This window comes from Rattus rattus, chromosome 16 (genome assembly GCF_011064425.1).
Source record: "Rattus rattus isolate New Zealand chromosome 16, Rrattus_CSIRO_v1, whole genome shotgun sequence".
NCBI lineage: Eukaryota > Metazoa > Chordata > Mammalia > Rodentia > Muridae > Rattus > Rattus rattus.
The window spans coordinates 20,135,796-20,144,983 of record NC_046169.1 but is presented as its reverse complement, the minus strand read 5'-3'; positions in this window follow the sequence as shown (position 1 = coordinate 20,144,983).

Genomic DNA, 9,188 nt, shown 5'->3' with positions numbered 1-9,188 from the left:
ACCATCTTTCATTAGGCTACAAGGTAGTTTTTAGCTTTAACAAGTGGAAAAATTACGTTTATGCCCGAGGGTTTCCTAAACAAACTGATTTATAATTTCTTGTCAATACAGTTTGATTTCTATATGTTTTATGTACCTAGTTACCCTAGATTACTGAATCTCTTGGGCAAAGTAGAAAAGTTTAAGAAGCCTCACACACAGTCTGTAACAGTCTAGCCTCTTACAAATGAGAGACAGGAAAGCAAAAAGCCCATTTCTTTGAACTATTGTGTGTTTGCATGTGTGTACATGTATGTATGTACATGTGTGGGTGCACATGTACACCTGTTGCACTTTGTGTATGGGGACCAGAGGTCAACCTCAGGCATTAATCCTCAAGAGTCCTACATCTTGTCTTTGGAGACAGAGTCACCAATTCAGCTACACTGGCTGGCCATGGAGTTTAGCAGATTCTCATGTCTCCACCTCCTTAAGCACTGGGACCATACACACCCGCCTCACAACATCCTGCCTTTTTTACTTTGCTCCTGGGTATTGAACTCAGATCACCACGTTTGTAAAGCAAGCACTTTATGAACCAAACTATCTATCTCCCCAGACACCATTTGAAATAGCTTTCGTGTCTCCTGCTCAGAGAGAGGAGAGAGAGAGAGTCCACAAGCTGCAAGGTGCTAAAAAAACAACAAAATCCAATTATTCAATGCACACACTGTATTTTGATCATATCCACCCCTCCTACTTCCCCAAATTCCCATTCCCCATCCCAATTCCTTATCATCTTCTTCCTCTTTCACTTTTTTTTAAAGTAACCCACTGTAGTGGTTTGACTATGCTTGGCCCAGGGAATGGCACTATTAGAAAATATGGCCTTGTTGGAAGAAATGTGTTATTGTAGCCATGGGCTTTAAGACTGTCGTCCTAGCTACCATAAGCCAGCCTTCTCCTAGTGGCCTTCAGATGAAGATGTAGAACTCTCATCTCCGTCTCCAACACCATGCCTGCCTGGATGCTGCCATGCTCCTGCCTTGATGATAATGGACTGAACCTCTGAACCTCTAAGCCAGCCCCAATTACATGTTGTCCTTGTAAGAGTTGCCTTGGCCAGGGTGTCTGTTCACAGCAGTAAAACCTTAACTAAGACATCCACTGAATACAATTTTTCCATCCACTGAAGCAAAGTTAACCTAAAAGAGGCCATGCCCTTAAAGCTGTTGTTTTGTTTTGTTTTGTTTTGTTTTTTCCTCCCCCGGGGCCATCAACTGTAATTAGCTCTTAGGTAAGCTTGGGGGCTTGTGAGCTAATCTTCACTCCATGCTATAGTTGACTGACTTAATTTTGTGCAGGCAAACACGGTAGCTAGGAGTTCAGGAGTTCAGTAGCCCTGTCCCGTCCAGAAGACGTTGTTTTGCCTGGCCATCCCAGATCGTTAGCACTTTACAACCTTTCCATCCCTCTTCTATGGTGTTTCCTGAGCCTTTCAGGGAAGGAGGGTGTGACATATAGATGTCCCATTTGTGTGTCAACATGGCAGACACTTATTCTCTGCACTTTCACAAACTGTGAGTCTCTGCATGAACCACAGCCCCATGGCACAGAGAAGCTTCTGTAAACTGATTTTTGCAAAGCAAAAAAAAAAAAAAAAAAAAAAAGACCAAGAGGTAGCAATAAGTGGGACGTAGGAAGGGTGAAGTGGATAGCATGACAAGCTGGAAACCAAACTGGAGGCTAAAGAAATGTGCCTGGCTGCTCCTGACTTTAATCCCAGGGACCACTGCAGGCTTCGGATTTGCCCAGTCTGAGAGACGAAGCAGGATGGAGTCCCAACAGTGACACCATGCGTCCATGAAGAAGAACAACAGGATGCAGTCAGCTCTGAAGAGTGAGCGAGGAGATTAACCCAGCTCTGTTGGGGGTGCGGCACGGGGGTGGGGTGGGGGTTTCTCAGAAAAAGTCAAGGAAGACAGATACCTCTCTGTCCATCCATGATTTTTGACATTTTTAAAGTATTAAATTACAGCCAGTGGTTTTTTTGTATAAAGTTCCCAAATGTGGTTCAAAGTTAAGTTTAATGGTTTGATTTTGCAACAACACCACAGATGTGAAATGGTGCCTATTTCAATAAATCAGGTCCACAGGACCATGAAGCCTTTGGTGAGCTCAAATGAGACCACAGGATAAAACTGTCTGCCCTAGGATATGGGAATATACATAGCTCAGTGGTAGAGCAATCGCCCAGCAATCGCAAGGTCCTGGGTTCCTCTCTCAGAATCACACATGCATACAGAAGTGAAGGGTAGACAGTGTGCTCAGTCCTTGCCTCACTACCTTGAGGATCTGAGTTCAAATCCTCAAAACACATGTCAAAAGCTGGTTATGATGACAGGGGTCTGTAAGCCCAGCACTAAAAGATGGGACAAGGAGATGGATCCCTGAAGGTTTGCTGGCCAGCTACGCTATGAAGTTTAGCTTTAATGGTCAACTTGAGATATCCCAGAATCACCTGGGAAGAGAGTCTTAGTAAAGGATTGCCCGAATCAGGTGGTTGGCATCGTTCACTGATTTGAGAGCCTTGAACTGTATAAGAGTAGTGAAAAACAGGTGAACCTCAAGCATGCACTCATTCATTTCTCTCTGCTCTTGACTGTGGATGTTAGGTAACTCGTTTGCTTCATTTTTTTTTTTTTTTTTTTTTTTTTTTTTGAGCTGGGGACCGAACCCAGGGCCTTGCGCTTCCTAGGTAAGCGCTCTACCACTGAGCTAAATCCCCAGCCCCACATGCTTCATTTCTACATCCTGACTTTACTCATCCCGGCAGGGATGGACGGAACCCGGAAGTAAACCATAACCCGGAAGTAAACCGTAACCCGGAAGTGAATGCTAAAATAAACCTTTTCTGCCCTAAGCTACGGTTTGTCAGGCTATTTTTCTCACAACAGCAGAGACTAAACTTAAACACTGGCCTGCATCGCCATGTCCCAAATGAAAGGTGGAAGATACTGAAAGGCCAGTCCTATCTTTGTCCTCTCTGACTGCCACGTTTGTACAGCCCCCTGTATGCCTATAGGTGCACGCGTACACAGATTTCTTTAAAGCTGTCATGGTAAGGAGTGCCACGGTGAAGTCACCATGTTCCTTTTTTTTTTTTTTTTTTTTTTTTTTTGGTTTTTTTTTCGGAGCTGGGGACCGAACCCAGGGCCTTGCGCTTCCTAGGCAAGCGCTCTACCACTGAGCTAAATCCCCAACCCCTTTTTTTTTTTTTATTAACTAGTAAGTGCTACCAAGGAGCATGCTCAGACCCTGCATGAATATCACGTTTGTCGCTAAGCATCCAGTTACCTTGGTCTACCATCCTTCCTTCATTCAATCATCAGAATTCTATGCTAAGGAGCTGCTTCCTTTCTCCTCGGGTGTTCATTCAGTTACTTACAAGGTATATCATAACAGATGCTTAGATAATGATTAGCCTTCTGTGTGTATTAACCCATTCCAGACCACATGCACACACCTATAACCAGTTTCTGCATTTGTTCATTCAACCACCACTGGATCAAAAATATCATCTAAGATTGCATCTGTAGCCTGGGATTTTGGGTTATTCTTGTAATTCCAAACTTGGGAGGATGAGGAAAAAGGATTAAGTTATAAAAAGTTTAAAAGCCAGCCTGCAGTACAGAGTGAGTTCAAAACCAATCTAAAAAAAGTAAACTGTCTCAAAATAAAAAGTAAAAAGAGTCAAGAAATATAGCTGAGTGGTAGATCCCCTGCCTAGAGTCCCCCAGTGAGGGGCTGGGGGCGTGGCTCAGTGGTAGAGCACCTTCCTAGAATCCTCCAGTGATGGGGCTGGGGGCGTGGCTCAGTGGTAGAGCCCCTGCCTAGAATCCCCCAGTGAGGAGCGAGTACATAGTTCACCAGTAGCACACTTGTGTAGCATATGCAAGATTCAACTTCTAGATGAAGAAGTATACCCATACTGTGGGTTCTGGACCATATCCCCTACCTACATTCTCTAACTTAACCCATGCCTTTGAAAAGATCTTCGTGGTTAGATATCAACTAAAGGGGGATGGAAAGAAAGCATCTGTCTCCACAGACTGACAGAATGGAAGTCTTCCTCTGCTATTGAGCTGATGGGTAGAGAGAAGAACAAAAGTCCCAGGTCTGCTGGATCCATCGGCTTTCTCTTCTGTATCATTTTCTCTTTCGTTGAGAGCGCTTTCCAGCCCCTGGCAGTATCTCTCCTATTAAGCAACTACTGGTGCTTTTAAAGCCATCTAGAATGCGGAGGCTTGAGATTCCATTTCCTAGCTCACAGACAATTCCCTGTGAGCACCATTCCTTGCAGCCCTTCTTTGTGGCTGATGTCACCAAGGGCTGTCGCCTGCCTGGAACGCTTCCCTGAAAGCGAAGCCAGCAAAAGGCTCCCGTGGAACAGATGTTTCTGTTTAAGGCTGATAGGAACTGTGGGGACATTTTTCTCCCTCTCCATCAGTTTCCAAGCTCGAGATGCAGCTGTTTGCCAGCGTCACAGGTGGGGTTCTGATGAGGTTTGTGGCTGAGCTGAGCAAGGAAGACAAAGGACTGACCAACCCCAGGGGGAAGCTATTAGCCAACCCTGAGATGAAACAAGCGAAAATGGGCAGTTTTAAAACAGTTTGGAGAAAATATGCGTTGTTGCGTCCCGTGCTTGAACTGGAGTCGAGTGTGTCAGTCTGCGTGCCTGTCTGTGTGCATGTGTGCGTGCGGGCAAGGGTGCATGCATGGGTGCATGTGTGCATGCAAGCCTTCATGCCTGCAAGTGCACAAGCTTGTGTGCCTGCAAGTGGGCCTGCCTTCAAGTGTGCAAGTGTGCATGTGTGTGTGTGTGTGTACACATTTGTCTGTTTGTTCATTTGTTTGTATGCAAATGCTCATGTCAGCATACAGAAACCAGAGGTCAATATCCAGTGTTTTCTTCACTCTCCACATTGCTTTTTTTTTTTTTTTTTTTTTTTTTTTTGTTCTTTTTTTCGGAGCTGGGGACCGAACCCAGGGCCTTGCGCTTCCTAGGCAAGCGCTCTACCACTTAGCTAAATCCCCAACCCCTCCACATTGCTTTTTGAACAAGGTCTTTCTCTCTAAACCCAGAACCCACCTTTCAACCGAACCAGCAGTTTTCAACCTGTGGAACGCAACCCCTTTGGGGGTCAAATGACACTTTCACAGGGGTCACCTAAGACCACCTGCATAGTATATATTTATATTACATGAATATTTACATGATTCACACAGTAGCAAAATGACAGCTATGAAGTAGCAGTGAAAATAATGTTGTGGCTGGGGGTCACCATAACATGAGGAGCACATCAAAGGGTCACAGTGTTAGGAGACTTGAGAACCACTGACCTAAACTGTCAGCAAGAACCAGGGACCCCATCTTGATCTGCCAGATGCTGGGATTACAGGCATTCACTTTCATATCTGATTTGTATGTGAGTGCTGGGGACCCAAACTTGAAGCAGATCCTCATGCTTGCATGACAAGTATTTCACTCCCAGCCATCTTCCCGGCCTTTGAGTTGACTATATTAAAAGGCATTGATTGTGTCGTGCTTAGACTGTAAAATGTCTCCATATTTGAATGTTTGCTCCCACTGGGCAGAGTCATATTGGGAAGTTGTAGAGTCACTGAAAATAAGAAGCTAGTTGGAGAAAGTGAGTCACTGGGGACAGGCTTTGAGGTTTGATAGATTCACCCCACTTCCTGTTCTATGTTGCGGTGGTTTGAACACGCTTGGTCCATAGAGAGTGGTACTGTGAGGAGATGTATGTCATTGTGGGGGTGGGCTTTGAAGTTCCTCCCAGTGTGGAAGAATCAGTCTCCTGCCTACCTTGATGATAATGGACTGAACCTGTGAGGCAGCCCCAGTTAAATGCTTTCCTTCATGAGAGTTGCCTTGGTCATGGTGTCTCTCCACAGCAATGGAAACCCTGACTAAGACAGAAGCAAGCAGATACCTTTAGGGAGTTAGTTATCTCTTTGAACCAAGTGGGTCCTGAGGCTTGAACTCGGGTCCTCGAGCTTGGCAGCAAGCACCTTCCTCTGCTGAGCCCCCAAAATAATTGCTGTACATATGTGTATCTGTGTGTGTCTCTGTGTGTGTGCACGCATATATGTGTGTCCATGTGAATCTGGGGGCCAGAGGTCAACCTTGGGTGTTACTCTTCAGGAGCCATCCACTTTACTTACTTGAGTCTCTCCCTGAGACCTGGAACTCGGTAATTGGCTGACCAGGAAGCTCAAGAGATCCTCCCTGTCTCCAACTTACCCAGCCCTGAGGTGATAAGCACACTCCACCTGGAGTTTTACATTGGGTTTGGGGGCGGAACTAGGTTCTTATGCTCCCACATCTACTCTGCTGACCTAACCATTTCCCCAGAACCTCCTTGTGGGTTTTTCTTATTGTGGGTCTTGTTGGATTTGGGTTGGGTTTTTGACATGAAGTCCCCTATACCCAAGCTACCCTGGAATTCACTATGTAGCCTAGGATGACCTCCAACTCTAAATCCCCCTGCCTCCACATCCCAAATGTGGTGTGCACCACCACTACCAGCTAGAATACTTCTAATGAAGAGTTTATGAATCACTGTCACCAAACAGAGTCCACATGGGCTCTGAAGAGACCCTGGTATACTTAACCGCGTGTTGACTTTTCTAATTCATCTTCCATTTCACCTGAGTTTCCACAAGGATCATTATGGAAGCAGCAGACAAATATTTAAGAACAAGTTCCTAATGTGATTTTGCGGTGGAAAAATTAAAGGCTGAGAAAATTCCTAGCCATTGACTTCAGTGCTTCAACAAACTGGGGAAAGACTGCAATTATCCCTTAAATGGAAAGTTCTAGAAACACATCTCTCATTTTATAATAGAAACGCCACAGGCTGAGAATCAAATCCATCTGGGGGTGGAGAAAGACATCGCTTTAAGCTCACTGTAAAATCTAACAGCTTAATGAGGGAATGTCTGCTATGAGAGTATTTTCTGGAGGAGAGAGGATGGGCCAGGAAAATAAAGGCTGCTGAATTTACCCAGCGGTTAATATGATCCAGAGCTTTGCTGAATGTTCTCACATTTCCTTTCCATCACAATTCAAAGACTGGTATTTTCATTGCAAATTTTGTAGATGTTTGAAAACAGCCTCAGAATTTAAATGACCTTCCAAAGGTAAAACAGCCAACAGGGCTGGGGTGATAGCCAGCAGTTAAAAGCCCTTACTGCTTTTGAAGAGGACTTGAGTTCAGTTCGAAGCACCCACATCCACCAGTTCACAACCACCTAGAACTCCAGCTCTAAAGAATCTGCTGCCCTCTTCTGGTTACTGTAGATAACTCAGTGCACACACACACACACACACACACACACACACACACACACACATACACACACACAGAGAGAGAGAGAGAGAGAGAGAGACTTTATTATAAAATAAAATAAATTTCAACAAATAAATAAAATAAACCTTTTAAAAGTAGCTAGAAGAAAGTAGCTAGGAAATACTAAGTATTTCTTTTTTAATCTTGTTATAATAGGAAACTTTTTTATGGATAATATAACCAGAAAGGAAACTAATAAAACAAAACAATATAATGTATGATAATACAAATACATGACAGTGATGTTTAGCAGAGTGTTTTACATTAAATGTATAGGGGTCAATAAGAAGGAAATAAATGTTACACATAATATATTTAATTACTACCTTTTCCCATTGCTGCAACAAAATACTCTGGAAAAAGCAAAATAAGGGAGAAACAGTTTATTTGCGTCAGTCTCTAATATGGCCTCTTTAACGTATGCTAGTATGTCAAGGTCCATCCATATTATACTGTAAATGTATCTTTTACTCTACTGTAGTAATTTGTCACCTTCGAGACTTATTGCCCCTGTCTGCTAACCTAGGCCTAGTCCTGGAAGCTTCTAGCCTCCCCATACAATCTTATCTATGCCCAGAATGTTTTCAGGAAATCTAAGACTTCCTGTTGAATAAGCTCACCCTTTCCTAGTTCTTTCTAAACTTTGGATGGTTGATTCAACTCAGCTCTTCTGGCTCAAACTCCTCTCCAGGGTGATTGATTTAATCTGGCTTCTCTCTTGGCCTCTGACTGAATTGTTCTGCTTGGCCTCAAACTAACTCTAGCCATCTGTTCTAATCTTCTGTTCTCCTTCTCTGCCTCATTCTGTCTTCACCTGTGTCTAGCTTGTTCTCTTTCTGCAATGTGTCTTTGAATAACTGCCCAGGTAAAACTGTCTCTCCTCTCTCTCTCTCTCTCTCTCTCTCTCTCTCTCTCTCTCTCTCGCTCTCGCTCTCGCTCTCGCTCTCTTTCTGTGCTGCTCTCTTACATAGCTTCCCTTTCCTCTCTGTTCTTGTGAGAGTTGGGCATATCCTAGTCTGTCAAATCTTTCTCTGATTCATCACTTTGTCTGCCCCTCCATTGGACATCAATTTCAAATATGTCTGCTTCCTTCTACAAACTTAATTTACCTTCATTGTTTGGGATTAAAGGTGTGTACTAAGGGTGTGTCTGTAATCCAGCCAGAGGGATTGAAGGTGTGTGCTAAGGGTGAGCCAGACCAGAACTAGAAACGGGTTTTTTTTCAACTTGGGGTTCACAGTGTGGTCAAATATCCTGCAACATTATACCATGTCAGTATTTTATTCCTTTTCATTAAGAAGTTCTATTCTATTACATTGATTGACCACATTCAGTTGAAGTATTCAGTTGATAGCAGGTTGAGTTACTTATCCCTTTTGGCATTATGAATATCGTTGTCAAAGAGCCTTCACATATGAATTTTGTTTGAATATGTCTTCAGACTCTTGGGGTATACACTAAGAAACTGAGATGCCGAGTCTTATAGGAACTCTGTTGTCGACGTCTTGAGGAGACATAATCTTATTCTCAGCAGCTGTTTCCTTGTAATCCTGGAGTATGTTCTTTCAACACTATTCTATGGATTAACACTGTAATTCTCAAGGACCATACTGCCTGAGGGTTATATACAGCATGAAAAAAGCAGAAATAAATACAAAATCTTACACACTAAGCAGAATATCAGCCCTTCTACATCTTCCAGCCATAAATGACTTCAACTTGAAGTCCAATACTGACCACAGGCCAGTCTCTTGACCTCTGGCTTCTGTTGCTATA